Genomic DNA, 21933 nt, shown 5'->3' with positions numbered 1-21933 from the left:
TCAGTTTCATGGTGGGAAAAAAGTGCCTCTCCCAGTGATGCAAGTGTTCAAGGTTTTAAGAGCTATGAAACTCCTGCTTCCTCTTTTAGAGAGTGCCAGGAATTTCAGAGCAAAAGTATACACTCAATTACATAGTGACCCACTGTGTGAGTCAGTAATTCTCAATGCTGGCTCCACATCATAATCACCAATGGAACTTTGAAACGATAAAGGCCCTCCTTCACAAGAGTCCCAGCATCTGTGTATCTTAACGCTGCACAGGGGGTTGTAATGCACGGACTGGAACATGGTCTAGACAGAGTCACCCCTCAGTATCCCTGGGAACTGGGTCCTGGACCCTCCAGACACCAAAATCTGCAGATGCTGAAGTCCTTTACATAAAATGGCACAACATTTGCATATAATCTATGCACATCCTCGCATACACTTTAAATCATATCTAGATTACTTAGAATACATTACACAACGTAAATGCTACATAAATAGCTGTCCATGTGGCAAATTCAAATTTTGCTTTTTGGAACTTTCTAGAAAAAAATTTTTCAAATATTTCTGATCCACAGTTAGCCGAATTTGCAGTCGACTGAATTTGTGGATGCAGAACCCGTGGATATGGAGGCCAACCGTATTCTGGTACATTTCCTTTCTTCATTAAATCATTCATTTTCAATGTAAGGGCCCTATTACATACAACTCTGTTTTACTAGAGGATTTTAATAAAAGCTCCCACCAGTTCATTTTAGAAGTTGGGTAAAAAAATTAGTCAATGAATGATTCAGGAGGAGCCCCTCAAAGTTGCTCCTTTCCCATCCCATCATATCCCAGGCCAAAACCACTCATTTGTATTTCAAACTTGTTTGAGATTAAGAAATAACTACATATTTTGGTGTAAATGACTTCCTGTCAATGTACTGTTAAGTCAAAGAATAAAATCAAACAGGAGATAATCGGTCAACAAGAAACTTCACCACCTCTTTTGCTAAATTACATTAAGAACAACTTGAAAGCAGTATCTCTAAAGACAGTTCTCTTAAAAACAAGCCAGCTAACCAGAAGTTTATTAATGCATTTGATTGGTGCTAAGAAATCCTCTGAAAAATAAAATACAGAATCTTGAGCTTAGATAGACACTTCCCAACAATACAGTCTTCTTCATATATTTACATCATTTTGTCCCTACAAATTCTACAGTTGAGACAGAACTGTAAGGATGACCACAGGAGTAAAAGCAGAGTTACTGCCCGTACCATTTAACACATACAACTGAGACACAGAAAGGTTAACTCTAAGTTCCTTTTAGGGACACCCACTCAGTCCCCTGGTTTCACTCACAGGAACACACGTACCAATAAAAGTATGAAAAAACAGTCACGGCTATATAGCACCTTTAGTAACATTAACAAAATAGGACTCAAATACGACACAACAAACCATGAGAATTTAGATGTGAACCTCCAGAGATAATGATCCCATAAATTCACAGGTTTATTCCTGAAAAACATTAAGCTAAACTCCAACTGTGATACAATCTTTAGAAGCAATTGTCATACCAGTCATGTTTTCACACCTAAGCTGGAAAGAACTAGGTGAAGACATGCTTCTAACTTTGAAAACTTAAGTGGATATCTTCAGAGAAGAAAAATGTCTCCCTAGTCAGATTTTCTAACTTGTATTAGAAAAGTGATTAATGTTAAATTCCAAAATGTTTTGGTATAGTAAGTAAAATGTTTAAAATACAGTATCAGATGTACTTCTCCAACTTTTATTTCCTTTAAATGATTTCCAAAAGTTCTAAAAGAGGAACACTGACTGTAGAATTAATTTTTAACTGAGAACACGCAGTGTGGTACAATTTCAAACACAAGACCAAGATACCGCATTGCCACCACTTCCCCAGAAAAGGAACAATTCCGTGAAGTCTCTGCTGTGTATTCCTTTCTGACTTCTGATGTAGTGGTGAAATGACCCAGTAATATTCCTCCATCAATGTCTTCGAGTAGAAACTAGAAACTTCCTGCTCTGGCCAGACAAAAGCATCAAATCTGAGAGAGGAGCAAGCCTGAAGATGCCGACTTCAAAGAGAGGTGACATCGGGCTCCTCGACCCATGAGCCCTAGGAAAACGGCTAAAAGGAATGCTTCTTCATGTAAAGCCAACACTGACACTTCTCTAACATTAGACATTTTGAATTATATTGCTAATATTTTCATATAACATTTAGTACATTATGATAGTCTTGTAAATGTCAGCTTTCCCATTTATTCTATTTGGGGGGAAAAATTAACTACCAAATTTTGTTTATGGTTATGGTTAATTGTCTGGGTGTTCACTATTAAATCTCCACAGGATTGCTACCAAACATCCTTCCTTATATATTCTTGCAGCAGGGCTCAAAAGAAGATTATTTCTAAATATTCTGAAAGAAATTAGGATGACCAAATAGTCAGACTATATTGGAAGAGTACAACCATCATTAAAAACCATGAAAAAAAACTCATGAAACCATAAAAAAAAACTTTTCAGAATCTGAGAGATAAAAAGGGTTTTCTAGCCAGCACACAAAATAAAACACACAAGGCATAAAGAAAATTGATACATTTGACAAAAATAAAAATAAAAATTCTCCACAGGTTAAAAAACACCATAAACAAATTCAAAAGACAAATGAAAAGTACCTACAGAACATACGACAAAAGGCTAATTTTCTCACGGCATATTAAAGAACCTTGAAATTACAAGAAAAAAGACAAAAAGCCCAGAATAATAATAGAAAACTGACATGGGAAGGAATTCATAGAAAAATAAATACAAATGACCTAAAAAGGAAAAAAGAACTTACTGGGAGAATTTTCAAATACATACAAAGTAGAGAAGTGATCTAATGAACTCCCACACACACATCACCCAGTTTTAACAATGTCCACACACTGCCAATTGCTACCCAACTCACTAGCCCCTCCCAAGATTATTTTAAAGCGTACCTCAAACACCACATCATTCCATATGTAAATACTCCTAACAGGGACTTTTTAAAAATACAGCCCCCACATATATCATTGTCATATCTAATGAAATTAACAATTCCTTAATATTACCTAAGTGTTTAAATCTCCTGTCTCAAAAAAAAAATTGTCTTATAGTTGATTTTTCAGTCACTAAAACTGGCTGATGATGGGTCTTTGAATCTCTTTAATGGACAAGTGTCACCTCTCTCTTTTATTACTTTCCTTTCCCCCTTGTCATTTGTCCTGCAAAATTTCCCACATTTTGAGTTTTGCTAATTATCCTAAAATTGTCACTTAACCTGTTTCTCTGTATTTTTTGTTACTGTGGTTGCTCAAATGTCCTGTATCTTTCCACCTTTCAGCAAACACACCTGCAGTTAAAGAAGCTGGGAGAACACATGCCGTGGTAACAGTGGGGCATCTCAGTAAGAGAGCACTGTGAAGAATCTATGATCGGATTTGGGCTTCGGTTGTATATTGGGGTAGGGTCTAGGGATGCAGTTGGAAAGTGGGCTAATTCTATGTTGGGTACTTCAATAAAACCTAAGGGAAGGAGGCTAGAACCAGGACACAGCAGTGAAGAAGCAGCGGTCACCCATTCTGGCCAGGAAGTCTGTGGGTGGCAGTGCCCTGGTTCTGTCTGTGCTCTGTCTCTTTCTCTCATGCTCTCAGAGGGCTCTGAGGTACTTCTACGTCTAAATGGAGAGCAGAGTGGCCTCGCTGTGATGCCAGGCCAGCTTCTGAGTGCCAGGGCTGCTGTTCACTCGTTTCTTTTGACACTGAAGCCCTTCGGGTTGACCACCGTGTCCCTCTGACACGGCGCCAGTAGTGCTGGATATTTTCCTTGCTTTCTAGTACAAGATGTTCCAGGTCCCTCATGTATATTTTCCTGTCCTAAATCTAAAATCAATCACTTCTACAAAGGGTCTCTCTCCTTTTAATGGAAAATGGTATTTAGAGACCAAAATCTGGGCCTTAGATATTCATTGCTCCCAGGCTGTCACTATTTCTAGGTCTTTGAGTGGACACAGCTAGATTTTTTTTTAAGAGAAAAATATCGTAAGTTTATACTGATATTCTTGTTCAAATTTAGGATTATAGAGTTTTTGCTTAACTTCTCTGACTTCATACTTGTTTCTCTTTTGTTAAAAAATCTTGGTTCTTAACAACATGAACCTAAACATTTCAGTGATAAGTCTTTTTCTTCTTTGAATTTTTTATAATTTTGTAAAATATTTACGTTTCCAAACACACAAGACTTCAGAAGTCTAGCTTCCATTCCTTCCCGTTCTTCTTGTCTTTCCCTTCTCATAACTGCTTTTATTAGTTTTTAGTTTATCCTTCCTTTTTCCTTTTTAAATACTAAAATATATTAACTGGAACCCCTACTTCTTAGATAATCGGTGGATTATACACCTTGTTCTTCACCATTATTTCTTTCACTAATACTATACCCTGGAGATCAAACAGGCTCAGCTTCATTTATTAATAAAATGCAAAATAAAATTACAGTGAGAATTTACAATTAAAAATCACATTTTTCAGCTATCAGATTGGCCAAGTTCAGAGTCAGAAAATGCACTGGGATGGTAAGAGTATGGGGAAAAAGACATCAATTTACCATTATCTATCAAAAACTTAACTGGCTCAGCAAGTTCACTTCCAGCAATTGATCCCATAGGTACATTCACATCCTGTCAAATGTACATGGATACTCACTGCAGAACTGTATATAATAACAAAAGACTAGAAATATCCTTAATTTATATCAAGAGAAAGTATTAAATGAATGATGACATAGTCACAGAATGGACTATTATGCTATTTTAAAAATGAGGTAGATCTATATACACTGATATGGTCTCCAAGACATAGTTAAGTGAAAAATGCATGGGAAGAACCATGTATAAAACATTTCTACTTACATGAAATGAAAAGACCTGTTACACACATGCTACGTGTGCCTGAACATATGTGATCAGCACCGCGGGAGCTGTGTAACAATGTACCCACCATGCGTGTATATACAGCATATTACTGGCAGGCTACATAATCAGTTGGTAGCAGAAAATGCCTTTGGGGTGGAAGTTTTCTTTTCAATCTTTATGCTTTTATATTGTTTAAATTTATTATTATGTGCATATACTAATTTTTCAGTTAAAACATTTTAAAGAATTCTTCATAAACAATAAAAGAGTTTTATTAAGTAAAATACTTTTTCCAGTGTTGTTAATCTGGAATTTGCTAGGGCTTCCTTTACACCAGGATGGGCTTAAGTGAGCCCTACCAACTGCCTCAAGTGAAAAACACAGCAGCCAACCATGTAGAAAACCCACTCCCAATACTTTCACTTGCAGACTCTACTATACTTTGATGTTTGATGTAAATACTAGGTCAGTCTTTAAAGAGCAATTCAGCCTCTAGTCTTTAGAGAGCAGTACAAGTCTCTGAAAGATTATTAACTGAAAGTGAATACTGACATCCAGTTGTTACATTAATATGATCAATTATTTTTGCCCAATTAATCCTAAATGAGTAAAAATATGAATAAATGATAAAAATAAATAAATCTATACCAGAAAAATCAATTACTATTATTTATAACTTACTGCTCTTACATATGAAATGAACTAATATGTAACAAGAACTGCTATCATCAACTATTAAGAGCCCATGTGGCGGGCTGTACGCTGGGTAATCTAAACGCATTCTCTCTAATTCTTACAATAACAACCAAAAAAATAGGTATTATTATATCGACTACACATACAAGGAAACTGAGGGTAAGAGGGGTCAAATAATTTGTCCATGCCCTTACAATCATGGACAGGTAAATTAACAGGGCCAAGATTCAAAAAATATGAACGGAAAGGGTAATTTCTGCAAAAACGTCTTTTTTCCCTAATTAGCAGAAGCATTGAGAGAGAGGGCACACTGCAGAAATTTGCAAAACAAAAAGTCTTAAGGTAAAATATTTGCTTTAATGACTAATAACATAAATATCATAAAAATAGTATAGAAGAGAAAACAGAAACATATTCACGTTACTATAAATACACAGCCTAACTCTGTTAAAAAGGATGACTTCCAAAGATCAAAATGATAAAACAAAATAAATCACTGATTTAAAGCTGTTCACAAGAATGTTTTTAGCTTATGTTTTATTAATATAAAATACTGACACAAATCCAGTCGAAAAAAACTTGATTTGATAAACTCCTGCAGAATATATGAAAAAGTGGTTAAGACAATAATGCATAAAAATAGTACCATGATGAGACTACCTTCTAGATTCCAGTGCAAAAACCCTGAAGATTCTAAAGTCAGTTTCTTCTGCAACTTTAGCATCTGGATGACGGCATTTTTGTTACCACTCCTTACTAAGTGGTCCTGACTAAAATCAACTACTCAAAAATCTAATTTTATCTACATGCAAAAGAAAGAAAAGTGAAAATCTCAGCACTGAGTAGTGTTGAGAGTACCAGACCATGTATTTTGCTAATGCAAGTTGTCAATGCAAAATGGCTTGAGAAACCTCTCAACCCTCCTGCTCACTACAGAGAGAATGAATGTCCCTGAACAAAATGCAAAATGGAAGAAAAATAAAGGAAGGAAGACCAAGGAAAAAATGTTTCTAGTTAAATACAAATCAGATTGAACATTAAAAGTTTAATGAACTCAATAATAAAGACAACACAATTTAAAAATTTGAATAGACCTTTCTCCAAAACAAACAACTGGCCAATAAGCACACAAAAAGATGCTCAACTTCATTAGTCATTAAGAGAAATGAAAATCAAAATCACAATGAGATACCACTTCACACATGCTAGGAAGGGTATTTCAAAAAAGACAGAAAATAACAAGTCCTGGTGAGGATTTGGAAGGTTCTGAACCCTCATGCACTGCTAGTGAAAAGGTAAAACGGTGCAGTCACTTTGGAAAACAGTTTGGCAGTTCCTGAAAAAGATTAAACAGAGTTACCATATGACCCAGCAATTCTAAAGGTACGTATACGCTCAAGAGAAAGGAAAACACAGTCCAGGCAAAAACTTGTGCATAAATGTTCACAGTAGCATTATTCATAATAGTCAAAAAATGGAAACAACTCAAACATCCTTCGGCTGATGAATGGATAAATGAAACGTGATGTACTCACACATTGGTACTACTCAGCAATAAAAAGAAAGAAAGCACTGATTCACGCTACAACATAGACAAACCTTAGAAACATGCGAAGTGAAAGAAGCTATTCACAAAAAGACCACATATTATATGACTCTCTTTATGTAAACTTTCCAGAATAGGTAAATTTATAGACTAAAGCAGATTACTAGTTTCTTAGGGCTGTGGGGGGTACAGGAGAGAATGGAAAGTGACTGCTAATTGGTAGCGGAGTTCTCTAAGGGTTGACGAAAATATTCTAAAATTAGATCATGGTGACGGTTGCTTGCAGTCCTCTGATTATACTAAACACCACTGAACAATACCTTTTAAATGAGTGAACTGTATGATAAATGAACTGTATCTTAATAAAGCTGATTTTTAAAAAAAGGTTAATGAGAGGAAAAAGGTGACACCAAGAATGCCAAAGGAAGTAACAGTAGCTACACTGGAGTTATGACTTTCTGTGTCAACGAAACTATACTTTCTGAAAGAAGGGGAGAAATCACCCCAACGCAGACTACTAAGAACACAAAGGAACCAGCAAATGGTAGATTTCGTTGCGTCATCAGTGTGGTTCCGGACTACAAGCAGAATGTAGCTATTTGGAAGATATGCCACTTTCCAGGAGCACACATGTAACATGGGAGAGAGAGCCTGCCCAGACTAGAACTCACTTGATCATGAATGACCTCTGCTGATTCCTGAAACTCTACATTGTATCTATGATTCTTAGAAGTTCAAGTAGGAAACTGAAGGAAGGGACAAGTAAAGTGAACAGTATATGTATATGTAAATGACATCCACAAATGGAACTGGTGTCCTGAACTGTGGCTTACTAAAACAGAATGATGAGCTCCTGGCAACTGACAAAGGACAAGTTCAGGAGAACATGTGGGTGCAAGGATTTGCCAACGTGATCAAGAAAGCTGTCTTTCACCAGTAGCTTAGATGAAAATCTAGCATACTCATCATATCTGGTGACAACATAAAGCTGGGAGGTATTAAGAACACATCAGATAACAGAAACCAGATCCAAGAAGCTTCTAATAAGCCTAAAGAAAACTGTAAACTAAGTAGAATGATCTAACAAACTAGAGTCAAAATGAAAATCAGAAAGCATTTCATTTAAATCCTTATTTCACAGGTGAAGCTGAGGCCAGAGGGGTTTAATATCATGCCCAAGTGATTAAAAGTGGTACATTAAAGATGGATTAAGGCTGAGAATACAGGAACCCTAACTCCCACACTCGTGTCCACCTGACCCAGTGCTACCTATTACTTGTATAGATAAGCATATGGGGGGAAAAAGAACCTCGATCCTTACCTCAGAACACAAAAATCAACTCCTCGAAACTGAGGCCTAAATGTGACAAGTAAAATAATAAAACTTCTAGACAATAACATAAGAAAATACATCCATTACCACAGGGTAGCAAAAACTTCTTAAATAAAACACAAAAAACACTAGCCATAAAAGAAAAGACTGGTAAACTGGAAATGATTAAAATTTAGAATTTCAGCTCACCAAAAAAAACACATTACAAGAGTGAAATTGCAAGCCATAGGATGGAAAGAAATTTTTACAGTTCATACAGTCAACAAAGGATTCATATCCAGAAAATACAACAATTCCAACATTTCTATAGGAAAAAAAGACAAACAACCCAATTTGTTTAAAATGGGCAAAAGACTTGAACAGGCACTTCACAACACAGGACATCTAAAATGTTTAAAGCACATGAAAATGTGCTCGAATCACTAGTTATTAGGGAAATGTCAATTACCACACTGCAATCTTCAACACAACCACAGAATGGTTAAAAATATTTTTAATTTTTCTAACTTTTTCTAAATAAAAGTTTTTATTTTTTAGCACCTTTATTGTGGTATGATACCTGTAAACTACACATATTCCAGATGTACAATTTGATGAATTTTGATAGCTGTATACACTAATGAAACCACCACCACAATCAAGATAGCTAACAGTTCCCTCACTCCCCAAGAGGGGCAAATTCTAAATTCCCCGTTTATCTCTTCCCATCCCCTTCCCCCAGGCAACCATTAATTTGTTCTCTATGTCTGTGAGTCTATTTCTGTTTTGTAGGTTCACTTGTGTCCTTCAAGATTCCACATACAAGCAATATCATATGACATTTTTCTTTCTCTTTCTGGTTTACTTCACTTAAAATGACAATCTCCAGATCCATCCATGTTGCTGCAAATGGCATTATTTCAGTCTTTTTTATAGCTGAGTAGTATTCCATTATATATATGGAATATATATATAGACACACACACATACATATACACCACATCTTCTTTATCTAGTCCTCTGTCGATTGACATTGGGTTGTTTCCATGTCTTTGCTATTATAAACATGTCTTTTCAAATCATATTTTTCTCTAGATATATGCCCAGGAGTGGGATTGCTGGATCATATGGCAAGTTTATTTTTAGTTTTTTAAGGAATTTCCATCCTGTCCTCCCCAGCGGCTGCACCAATTGATATTCCCACCAACAGTGTAGGAGGGTTCCCTTTTCTCCACAGTCTCTCCAGCATTTATCATTTGTGGACTTTTTAATGATGGCCATTCTGACTGGTGTGACATGGTATCTCATTATAGTTTTGATTTACATTTCTCTAACAATTAGTGATGTTGAGCATCTTTTCATGTGCTGGTTGGCCATCTGGATGTCTTCTTTGGAGAGATGTCTATTTAGGTCTTCTGCCCATCTTTTGATTGGGTTGTTTTTTTTTTTTGATATTAAGCTATATGAGCTGTTTGTATATTTTGGAAATTAGTCCCTTGTCAGTTACATCATTTGCAAATATTTTCTCCCATTCTGTAGGTTGTCTTTCATTTTGTTGACAGTATCCTTAGCTGTGCAAAGTTTTTAAGTTTAATTTGATCCTATCTGTTTATTTTTGCTTTTATTACTGCTGTGATTTACGTCAAAGAGCATTCTGCCTATGTTTTCCTCGAAGAGTTTTATAGTATCTCCTCTTACACTTAGGTCTTTAGTCCACTTTGAGTTTATTTTGGTATATGATAGTAGAAAGTGTTCTAACCTCAGTCTTTTTACAAGTAGCTGTCCAGTTTCCCAGCACCAAGTGCTGAAGAGACAAGTAAACCTTAGCACCAAGTGGAGGGGAGGCTGCAGAGCAACAGGAACTCTCACACTTTGCTGGTAGGAATATGAACTGGCACAACCCCTCTGGAATACTGCTTGGCAGTATGTATTAAAGCTGAAAATACGTATGTACCACAAGGAGCAATTCTACTCTTTGATATACACTCAACTAAAATGAATATATATGTGAATTAAGAAATAGGAACAAGAATGATTTAAGCAGCATTATTCATAATTTATGTTCCAAAGGAGAAACTACTCAAATTATCTACCCACGATAGAAGGGATAAATTGTGGTATATAATTTGTGGTGGTTTTTTAAAATGGTCATGAATTTTTTTTGACACATCTCCCATAAAGATGTGAGGTCTAAGTTCCTACTCCTCTAGTCTAGGCACACCTGTGACTATTTCAACCAATAGGATGCAGTGGAAGTGATGCTATATGACTTCTGAGGATTAAGTCACTCTCAGGAAGCTTCCTCTGGGAATCCAGACAACATGCTATGAAGAGTCAAGGCCTAGTGGAGAATCTGCAACCAGGGTACAGCCACCTTCATAGCAACCACTATGCTGGTGATAAAGTGATAAGACTTAGTCCCAGAACAGAAGAGGAAGCATATGCACTGAAGAAAATATAACACCAACCTAAGCCCCCTACACACATGCCGACATCCAGTTTAAGCTTGATGTCTCACTACAAGGGCCCAGAATGAGGACGCAGGAGCTCCCATCTCCAGACTGTTGCAGTTTTATCCACTACCAGAGGCTATGCTCACTAGGCATTTCCTAAACCTCCTCTCCCCCTCAAAGGAGTCTCTGTTTCTGGACACTGACATTAACCTTCCTCTGGTCATATATGATCCTCAACCCCATTATAGCCTTTTCAGCAGCAACAGCAGAACACTATCTAAACAGTCCACTTGGGACTCAAAGGTTGCAAAGAAGCAAAGCAAGTTTCAAGTAGATGTTTCTGCCTACAATGAAATTGTGTTTTAGATATACCACTGGAAAAATAAAACAGCTACTTTCAACAAAAAAAAAAAAGTAGGTGCTCTGGTTAACAATCCCAGATTATCCTGGTCTTCAAGACATCCCAGCCAAGGTACCATACATGTGAGGGAACCCCCTAAACGATTCTAGACACCAACCATCATAGAGCAGGGCAAGCTATCCTCACCAGATCCCTAACTGACAGAATCCATGGGCGTAATAAAATGGTTGTTGTTTTACCCCCTAAGTTTGGAGTGGTGTGTCATGTACTAATCAACAGTCAAAACTAATGTGTTATGCAATAATAGACAACCAGAACTACAGAACTACTAAAAAAAACACACAATGTACTATATGCAACAACATGGATGAATCTCAGACACAATGTTGAATAGAAGAAGCTTGGTTAAAAGGAGTATACAGAGTATAATTCCATTTACATGAGTTCAAAACCAGGTAAAACGAGGCTATAGTTACAGAAGTCAGAACAGTGGTTACTTTGAATGGGAATAATTACTAGAAAAGGGCTCAGTGGAGGCTTCTGGAGTGCAAGAACAGTGAACGCCTTGATCTTGGTGGTGGTTATTATAGTGTGTTCACTTTGTTAAGAAAAACAAAATCACTGAGCTAGCTACTGAAGATCTGTGCACTCTTCCCAGTATGTATTTTTTTTTTCAATCAGTAGAAGTAGATAACCTAACAGATGCATAGGTCTGAAGGAGAAATAATGAACGACTAAGTTTTCAGGCATAATTGACTAGGTCGTGTCATTAACTGAACAGTTAAACCATCAGGCAAATAAAAACAGGGGCAGAAAGCAGAGACTATGCCTTTTTCATTTTGTTTTCAAGTATCAACCTGAATACAAAATATTCAAATACTGACTCAGTACTTAACATAATCACTCCAGCTTCCAGATACTCCACATCCTGGAATCCAAAGATATTTCCATCTTACCGTGTCTACCCCTTCCTGGTCATCTTTGTTGCCTCCTTTCTGCCCAGCTACTTCTGTATATTGGGATTCCCCAGGCTTCCATCCCCAGCTCCCTTTTCATATATGTGCACATAGGCATGCATGCACATGCTTGCACACACACACACCCTTTTCTCCTGTATTTTCTAGTTTTTTGGTATTTTTAATCTCACTTGACAGAATCATCACCTACTTGTTCTTTTAAGTAGAAACTTCAGAATTGACCAAGAATGAGGACTACTGTTAGCTAAATTCAATAAAAGGAATTTAACAGGATAAAAATAAGTTCTCATGACTGGACCCCAAAAAAACAGGATGAAGAAGATATGGCTTAAATAGTTCTAGGGTTTTTATTCAACTCTAGGTTCAACGTATGACTTAGGAAAAAAGTGTTGTATCTAAAACAAGAGACGTAATTCTATTTTTTTTTTTATTCCTCAAGCCCTGCCTGGAGTACTGCATTCAATTTTAAGCACTACAGTTTAAAAATGGAATTAAATCAAAGGAAAGTCACCAATGTGATGAACTGACAGGAAAGCATGCCTTGTAAGAAACAAATAATGAATTTGATGGAGATGTTTCAACACGAAAAGACTGAAGACTTGAGGACCATCTTTGAGTACTTGAAAGAATGTTATGTGAAACAGGAATTCAGCTTGTTCAACAAGTCTCCAAAAGACAGAGCTGGGTAGGAGAAATAAGAAAGTAGACTTCCACTCAATATAAGAAAGAACTTACTAACAGTCAAAACTTTGTTAAAAACAGGACTGTCTGTCTCTAGAGCAGTAGTTCTGAAACAGGGACAATTTTGTCCCCCCGGCCAGGGATGCTACTGAACACTCAACGATCCAGAGAACAAACCCCTGCAACAAAGAACAACCTGTCTAAAATGTCAACAGTCCCATGGTTGAAAAACCCTCTTCTAGAGGTAGTGAGCTCCCTGTCGTTGGAGGTATTCCATTATAGACCAGAGAATGATGATATCCAATACATGACTTTCAAGAATGGTAGGAAGTGAGTCAATTTTTTTTTTCTGTTTCAGATAACTCTCCAGAGAAAAATGTCCTCAGGTATGTTACAGTGAGGATGATAATGGTGATAATGATAAACATTTACTGAATGCTTACAGTGGACCAGACATTATACCAAGTGATTCACTCTTCATGTTTCAAAGGTAATTGTCACAACCACCTTATGAAATAGCTATTATTTTACCTTGAGTTGATGGTAAAATTAGGTTGTCCTGTCATACAGCAATCTCTGAACTCAGATCTACCTGACTCCAAGTACGTACATCACTATCTAAACCATAAATACCTCAAAGCTTCTGTACTCGAGAAAACAAATGAAACAGCGCATATTCTAGAAGTAGTGGGACAATGTCTGAGCAGGTTTTTACTCACTGCAAACCTAGCTGGCTGGGAGAAAAAGGACAGGATTATTTGAAGTAGTCCTATGATGAAGGAGAGAACAATTATCCTGATTGTCCCCAATTGCCTACTTCTGTAAGAGCCAAGAAGCTCTTATATACCCATGGAATCTCAGTCAGAAGCTGAGATTAATGATGACATCCCTTTATCCATAGGCGTGAAAGCTCAGGATGGACAGACGTTTGAACATCCCCGACTGGGAATCCTGCCCTTAACAAATACACTAGATGCAGATACATGGTTTCTTGGCTGCCTCTACGCACGCCCATCTGTCAGGATGGCAGTGTGCCTGCTCACATGTTGGTCAAACTGTCACTAGGGCATAGGTGCCAAGCAATGATAGTTTTAAATGGGCAGCTTGCACAGCACTGTAAGAGCTTGCTCTTCTGCAGAAAAAAAAAAAAAAAAAAAACCCTTCGTGATAATACTGAAGGGTTGCAGTCACAAGTGAAATATTCTTGGTCAATCTCTACATTTCAGTGGAAAAAAGATCTAGACTTGTAGAAAAGAGTCAGACTAAAGAAATTAAATCAAATAGAAAAGGTACTGTGAAGACAAAGAAGTGGTGGCACTAAAGACTTTCACGCTGCCACTCTTTCATTAATACACATCATAGTAACCTATGCAGGAAAGTCCCTTGCTCAACAAGTCACCGTTGATGTTTGTAAAAATGGGGTATGCCTTTCCATGTTCTAAATTTAAAGGCAGAAATGCATGGATATTTAGTAGTTTGACATGAAGTAAGTTCTCTTTGTTGAGTGGTTATTTTTTAAATGACCTAAGTCTAATCTACAACCAAGATAATCTTTTAAATGCACAAAAAGAAAGCAGAAACCAAATAAGATTCCCGAAGATGAACAGAGGGGAAAAAAAACTGTAATTTGTTCGGGGAAAGAAATCAAGAACTGAAGTGGGTGTTAAGAAAACAGAAACTGAGTATTTTTTTTATCACAAATTAATAAATTAGGACTGGGGGGCTGTCACTTGTCACATTGCCTGACTATAAACAAAATGTCCCTAAACCGCATCTAGTTTCCTATTCTATCTAAGACCCTTTGGATCACTGGCATGAAGTATCTAATGTTCTTATCGCCTGGAAATTCTTCCCTCAGACTAAAAACTCATTGGCTACAATTTGATCCGTTTGTCCTCATTCAGTCCTCGGTGATTTTGAAGGACAACTGGTCATCATCATTCTCTGTACAGTTCTTCATATACAAGTATCAGCAGATACTGACTACATAATCCCTGAGTCTCTTCTTTGCCACGATAAATAAAAGTGATGCCATTAACTTTTCCTCATTGGACCAATGTGTCAACTCTTTGTTTTTATCATTTCAGTTGCTCACATCATGGACCCTTTTTAGGCCTGATAAGAAACGTCACCCACATCAACAATGAGCTAACAGAAACTACTCTTCTTCCCAGATGTACAAATTACTAAAAGTAGCATTAATATGAGGGAATCTGAAAATCCAGCAGAGTTCTCAGTATCCGTCACTGAGGACAGTGGCAAATCTACCATTATTTCTCTAGGAAACACTAAGGACTTAATGCTCTGAAGTGGCACCACTTTTTCTGGCTTTCTGGTAGATGTAACACAAAGTGCTAAGTCAAGTTAAGGGTCATGGCTATATCCTGGTCTTCCTACCAACCTATTACTGCCATACATGGCCATAAAACGTCTCTTGAAGACCATTTCTACCACCCGTTTTCTGCTCAAGAACCTACAATACCTCAAGTGGCCAATGAAACTAACCATAAATTAGCCAGCAGTTTTCTACACTCATGAGCCAACTATCCCCGCTTTACTTCTCTCCTCCCCCTCACTCCCATGACTCCCCCAAACAGCCAGTCCTTACTTACTTTCTCTAGGATCTAGCTTTGCTCATGCTATTCTCTAAAATGTAAAAATGTTTTCTCACTTCCTCTCAAATCTACACATATTTTTTCAAGACACAAGCCATGTCATACCTTCACCAATCTGTATTAATTTTCATAATTAATTATTCACTTCCTCCTATCTTCATTTTGTATATAATTTACAGTGTATGGTCAATTGATTTTTGATAAAGGTAAAAAAAATTCAATGGAGAAAGCATAGTCTTTTCAACAAATGGTTGTGGAACAGCTGGACATTCACAGACACACACACAAAAAAAACCAAAACATAAACAACATACCCTGCAAAAATTAACCCAAAATGGGTTCATAGATATAAATGTAAGACATAAAATTGTAAAACATTTAGAAGAAAACTTGGAACACCTTCCTGACCTAGGGGTTGGTAAAGAGTTCTTAGACATGCATGACACCAAAAACAGGATCCATACATCAATAAGTTGGACTTCATCAAAATTAAAAACTTCTGTGCTGCAGAAGACACTGGAAGAGAACAAAAAGACAAGCCACAAACTGAGAGAACGCATTTACAAATCACGTATCTGGCAAAGAACTTGCATTCAGAATATATAAAGGATACAGTCAACTCAACAAGGAGAAAACAAATAATCAATTAGAAAATGGACAAAAGATATGAAAAGACAAATCACCAAATAAGCTATGCATGTGTAGGGAGAAAAATGTTTCCCTTTAACTTCCCAGGTTCTTTTGACTGGTGTATTCATTATATTAAATAGGCATTAACAGGAGAAAAACAAATTTAATTACACTTCCGTAAAAATATGAGACCCAAGAGCAAGTCTGGCACTTGAGGCTTATATGCCACCCTGAGCTAAGGAATGGGACAGGAGCTGCCTTCAAAAGAGAGGAGGGTAATTCACGGGGCAGTAAGATCAGATGTCAGGTAATCAGAGGCCAAACAGGTCTTTCAGATAAAAGTTATCTCTGAAACAAGGTCTCTCTGAGCCAGGCCCCCTACCTAAATTCTTTTAGGCAGTTGAGGGGAGAGGTAAAAAGCTCTTCCTGAGTCTTTTGGGTCTCCACTGTCTTTGGCTTAAGGTAATCCACATGCCCTAGTGGCACATTTTGGAGAGGCTCGTTCTGAACCCCTTGAAATGGCTAATAAACACAGGTAAAGATGTTCATCATCATAAAGCCACCACGAGATACCACTACATACCTATCAAAATGGCTGACTTTAAAAAATGCCACCATCACCAAATGCTGGTAAAGATGTGGAGAAAATGAATCTCTCATACAGTGATGATAGGATTGTAAAACGGTATAGGTCTGGGAAAGTCTGCAGTTTCTTAGTAAGTTAAACACATACTTAACCCTACAACCCAACAGTTGCACTCTTGAGTATTTATCCTAAAAAAAATTAAAAACTTATATTCACACTAAAACCTGTACATGAGTGTTTACAGCAGCTTTACGTGCAACAGCCAAATGTTTTACTAGAAACAACCTACAGCCCCTCGTGAGTGAATAAAACATGTATAGAACGTGGCAGAGCCACACAGTGCACAAGCACAGCAGCGACCAAACAGGAAACTGACACTGACAGTGCTAGTAATTCACGAACTCACTCAAATTTCAGCTTTTACATTCTGTGTGTGTGTGTGTACATGTGTATATGGTTCTGTGACAGCTCATCATGGATGAAGATACATCTTACCATCACAATAATCCAGATACAGTCCTGTTCTGTCACCACAGAGAAACACCATCACGCTACACCTTTAGCCACATCAACTCACCCGGCCCTCACCTCAGCCTAAACTAATCTGTTCTCCATTTCCATAATTTTATTTCGAGAATGCTATGTAAATGGAATCCTAATCACACAACCTTTTGAGATTGTTGTTTTTTTTTTCACTCAGTACTATGGCCTTAAGCCCCATTCAAATTGCTGCTTGTGCCAACAGTCTGTTCCTTTTTGTTATGACTGGAGTTCCACTACAGGGCTATGCCACATTTTATTTGACCATTTACCCACTGAAGGACGCATGGGGCTGTTTCTGGATTTTGGTTATTATCAACAAAGCCGCTATGAACACTCACATACAGGTCTTTGTGTGAATGTAAGTTTTTATTTTCCCAGGATAAATGCCCTGGAGTGCAACTGCTGGGTCATATGTTCATACGTGCAATTAACTTTTTAAGAAACTGCAAAACTAATTCCCAGAGTAGTTGTACCATTTTACATTCCTACCAGCAATATATGAGGTAATGTAAATTTGAAAATCTCACACTTTCTACAATGTTTTCTAAAAGCCTGTAAAACCAGTAAGATTAAGACTCTTACATATAACCTCCCAGTTTTTAAATGAATTTTTAAAATTTTTTCCTGATTCCTAAATACTTCTTTTGTCTTATTACCTCTAACAAAGAATTTATAACTAGATATAATCTGTATTGTGATATCTCTGTTGCCACATCGAAGTAAACTACAATAAGAAGTGAAACAAAAGCAACTTTGCCAGTAGAAACGGCAACTTCCTGTGTCTCCATGTTCCACACACAGTCTGTGAAGACTGAAAGCTTAACAGCACTTCCCAGAACTTAGTATTATGAAATGTGATCACAACGCATTTATACATAGTATCATCATCAATGGCGTTTCTTCAGTTGTTACGTGGTAAAACAATCTGAGAAAAGCAATTAATCTGAAATAAAGCTGTAGTCAGCTGTAAGATTTCTAACTTCATGACTTTTTTTTTTTTTTTAATTCTGGCTACAACTTATAATCAGATAATGAAGTCTCTTTGGGGTTCTTGAAACAAGAAGCTAGATCTGGAGCAGACCCAAATGTAACCAGCAGAAAGACTGCCTGTCTGCAAAGAGCAAATGACATAAACACACAGAAAGAAACTACAGAGCTGTAAAAAGAGTGGGATGGTGCTGTCCTTGCTTCTAATGACTGTCCAGTTCTCATTCAGTCCCTTGTGGGACCCACTATGTCCTTCTGGATATTGAGCTCCATAAGACAAATGTGTCCTTACTATAAAGTACACAATTTTTGAAAAAGTATATGATCAAAATAAAAACATTCCTAAATCTCAAATTAATTAACCTTGCAGTTTAACTATATGACTTCCGTCTAGTGTATCTTCCCACTTACTATTGATAAACACTTTAGTGTCTGTATATGTTTAATACTCCTCCAGTGTGAACAACATCTAATTTTCAAATCTTAGAGTACTGGTTCCTATCCTATGGGCCAGAACCCATGGAGAGAGAAGAGTGATTGCAAAGAATCATCAAAATCCATGAACTTACATGAACACTAAATAAATAATACAATTCAAACAAAGTTGACAAAAAATGCTGTGGCTAACAAAATTCTTAATAAATGTACTGAAGAATGTTACTACAAGTAGTTTCCTGTCATCAGTATTTACCGGGGAATATTAAAAATCAAACTCCGATTACAGGGGGAAGGCCAGACTTCATACTTCTCTGGGCTCTCTAGAGAGCTTTTCTTTCTTAAAGTGTTGTCCATATGTCTTCCAGAAAGGAATGAGGGAATGCACTTGAGTTTGAGTGCAAAGATTTAAAACACTGGGAGAGATGGAGCAGGAATAATTGGGTAAGTGTATGAAATTACATCAAAACCACCACCTCAGAATGTTAGGTACTTAAATATCCCTCAGAAGCTAAAGGGGAAAAGTATCAAAGGGCACGGCCCTCTTTATGTCTTTATAATGGCAAGGAAGAACAGTCACAGGAATTTTGGTCAAAGGCGCCAAACGTATCCTACAGTATAAACACATCTTGGTTGCAGCCCCAAGCTAAATGCTTTGTCAAGATTCAATCACCTTTCTAAATTAATCTTTCATCCTTATTAAAAATTTCGTATTTTCTACATTTTATCTCTAAGAGTATAGTTTTTCCAATGTGTCATACATATTTGACCTCTTGTGTGCTGGATGCTAGATAACCAAAGTAAAAAAAAAAAACGATCTCTATTAATTTAAAAGAAAACTTGCTTCGACAAAACAGTACAATAGCAAGAATAGACTGCACCCTGCACAGTTCCCGGTGTTCAGCAGGCACATGACGTCTGGTGAATAAGTGAGTCCACTTCTGCTCACTCTGCAAAATAACCTTGGCAAGCATGGAAAATATCCTATCCATCTGAAATATACTATCCAGTCTTACTCAGTTACCAATCCATTCTCAAAATCCATCAAGACCAATTTCCATGAAAGCCTCACCGGCACACACAAAGAGGCAGCGTTTAATTTCCATTAGGTTCCCTGCCTGATATATGGAGATATCAGCATTTGCCCATTTGCATAAATTCATGAATCGTCCTTCATTTGATAGAAGGTAAGTTTTTAAGCTTTGCTTCATTTTCAGTAAGCTTTATTTATCAAATCAAAAATACTTTCAAAGTTTTATTTTTCAAATCAAAATTCTATTCATAGCACATATCTTATTAGGGATGGCTTTAAGGAAAAAAAAAAACATAGTTGTCAAAATAAAAATCTTGTTTTTCTTTCCTAGACATCTGGGACATTCACTTATATATTTATTATTATTTCACATTAGTTCTCAAGTTTAAAAAAAAAAAGCTGGCCTATTTAAGAAATTTAATTTTAGGGTCTGTCAACATTTTGAATGCATTACTGTTATTTTTAAAATATACACTTGCATCCTGGAATAAAACTCAGCATAAGCTTTCCATATAACCGTTTCCTGGGCACTTACTAACTCACTATATGCCAGGTTCTAGGCTTGACACATTCCTCCATTTTCTCATTTGTTTAACAAATACCCTCTCATAATTTCTGCAGCACTGAACATAAGAAGCCATTACACTCTAAACCTGGTATTTGTCCTACAGACTAGAATTAAATGGCCAGTAATGCTTAACACAAGTTTATTGTTATCGAGTTCAACTGTCTTACTACACTAACTCAGACTCTGATTAGCAGTGTTGAGGTGCACAGAGAACAGCACCTATGGTAACTTGAGTAGAGAAGGCCCTTGTTAAGTGACCACTTAAGTTACATTCCCTTCCACAGCTAGCAGATGATCACAACCTTATCTGTCCAGAAACTTAATTCCAATTACTACTTGCCATTTCGGAAAGCATCAACATAATCTGAATAAGATGATCATATAACGAATCCTTGCCTCCCTCTGAAACTGCTTTAAAATTGTAGATTAAATTCTGCCCAAAAGTATCACGCTCAGCATATCGTGAAAAGTAAGGTGCCATTATTCTGAACTCTTAAAAATAAATGCTGCCCTACTTTAATTCTTGCAAATTTCAGAGTCAACAGATGGGCAATTCCAGTTTAAGAAAAAGAAAAAGAATTAATGAGGCTCTTCAGCAGCTCCCTAAACCCACTACCTCCCAATAGCACAACTGGTATTTCCAAGCTGTTCCAAGAAGGGGAGATGGGGGAGGGAAAGGAACACGCAATACAAAGCAAGGGAAAAAAAAAAGGGGGGGGGGGGGGTAACTTGGTAGAAAAGAAGTTACAAAAATGGGTGGCCTCAATAGGAACCTAAGTGTCTACCTCTCCTCCCTCTCTCTCAACCCACCTACTCTGGTGCTATCTGTCAATTTAGATTACCTGAGAGTTTTGAGACCAGAGCCTAAACTTATTTCGACAGCAGGAAAAATTACTTGTTACCCTTGACTACAGCTGCACCAGTGTAGGGTGCCACCCTGCAGCCAGGGAGCGAGAACAGAGGAGGAACTGTCAGAGGAGCGCGAATACCCCTCATAAAACTCCTCACGGAGCTGGACGGCCCTGAACTTCGCCCTCAAGCGCAAGCTCCCACCAGGCCTGCCGCGGACAATGGCAGGTTAGAAACCGGCCGGCCTCCTCCCCATGCCCAGGCCTGGAAGGCTATCCCCAAGGGCGCAGGCTCCTTCCCCCATCTCAGGTCCAAGTCAGATGTTGCCTCCTCTGAGATGCCCTCCCTCGCCCCTACCCCTCCGGCCCACAGCCGCCTGTCCTCATCTTAAGGGAGCTTTTCAGCATCTGCAAATTGTCGCGCTTGCTTCTATTCCGTTTCCCCCGCACAGTGTGAGCTCCGAGATGGCGGAGGGACCTCGGCAGTCCAGGCCGGCCCACAGAGGCCATCTCTCAGACCGGGCCGAGCACCCCGGGCGCCGCGCAAATCTGACCCGCCTACAGGCCGTCAGAAGGGGGAACTAAGCCCAGAGAACCGGCCTGGCCGGTGCAGACAGCGCGGGGCCGCAGCGGGGCCTGAGGGAGACCCGGCGAGAGAGGACGCCCGAGCCGCGCCGTCCGCAGCCCCGGGCGCCGCCCGAGGTCACGGCCGCCCGGCCTCCCCGCGCC

General features: G+C 38.0%; 1 protein-coding gene across 4 annotated transcripts in view; it reads right to left on the bottom strand.

Moving 5' to 3' along the window:
• The window catches only part of VRK1 (VRK serine/threonine kinase 1), an 80312-nt gene that overhangs the window by 58177 nt on the left and 202 nt on the right, over positions 1–21933 (bottom strand). The window lies entirely within an intron of this gene.

The sequence above is a fragment of the Camelus ferus genome, chromosome 6, assembly GCF_009834535.1.
Source record: "Camelus ferus isolate YT-003-E chromosome 6, BCGSAC_Cfer_1.0, whole genome shotgun sequence".
NCBI lineage: Eukaryota > Metazoa > Chordata > Mammalia > Artiodactyla > Camelidae > Camelus > Camelus ferus.
Note: the sequence above shows the minus strand (reverse complement) of the source record. Positions and strands in the feature narration are given on the sequence as shown.